Here is an 868-nt window from a genome sequence, read left to right on the forward strand (position 1 = left end):
TATTTATAATTGCAGGCACTATTATTACTATTTTTATTATTATTATTGTTGTTAGTGTTAATATTATTATTATTGCAGATAGGTACAGAGAGTACAGCCACACACATACACACACATATAATATAAATGAGGCTGTTTTCAATAAATGAATGAATGAATGAATGAATGAATGAAAGAATTAATAAATAAATACACTTTTTTTTAAAACTACATAAATATGTTATAGGGGTTAATTAGGTTTGGGTGGTAATATTTATTTCAAGCTATGAGAGGTATCAGTGACGGTTGGATCATGTGGTGGGGGGGTGAAAGGTTGTGACGATGGGATGTTATGTATATGTGTACTGCATTATTATTATTATATTTTTTAGGGTTAAGGATGGGTTGTTGAAAACGTGAAGGGGGTTGAATACGTTCTTAAGGGACTGTATCATAATAATGACAATTTCAGAATAAAAAAATCAACATAAAAACTCTTTGTAGGCAAAGTATTATGGACTACTTACAGTCAGTTTACTATTCAGTTCACAGTCATAATCATAGACACACAGAATGCATACAGAAAGAGAACAATTACATATATTAAGATCTGAATCAGCAGTTTCGACAGTTTTCTTGTTAGTAGACAATTCAGAACATGTAATTTACTGCTCCAAAGACTGAAAAAGTGCGCTTACGAATATTAAATCTGGCTCAAGAATAATTAATTTAAAAAAGATAAAACTATTCCCCCACCATCTTTATAATGACTGAGCACATTTTGATAAAACAAAGAAAATACAGTGCAGTGCTGGAGCCACAGAGAGAAAACATCCTGTGACACCGGAAGTGAATCGTATAAACTGTCATGGCCGCTCTTGCAGTTCAT

The sequence above is a fragment of the Centroberyx affinis genome, unplaced genomic scaffold (assembly GCF_046629955.1).
Source record: "Centroberyx affinis isolate AG114_WGS23_722 - 3 ecotype Tasmania unplaced genomic scaffold, CSIRO-AGI_Caff_v1 ptg000027l_1, whole genome shotgun sequence".
Lineage (NCBI taxonomy): Eukaryota > Metazoa > Chordata > Actinopteri > Beryciformes > Berycidae > Centroberyx > Centroberyx affinis.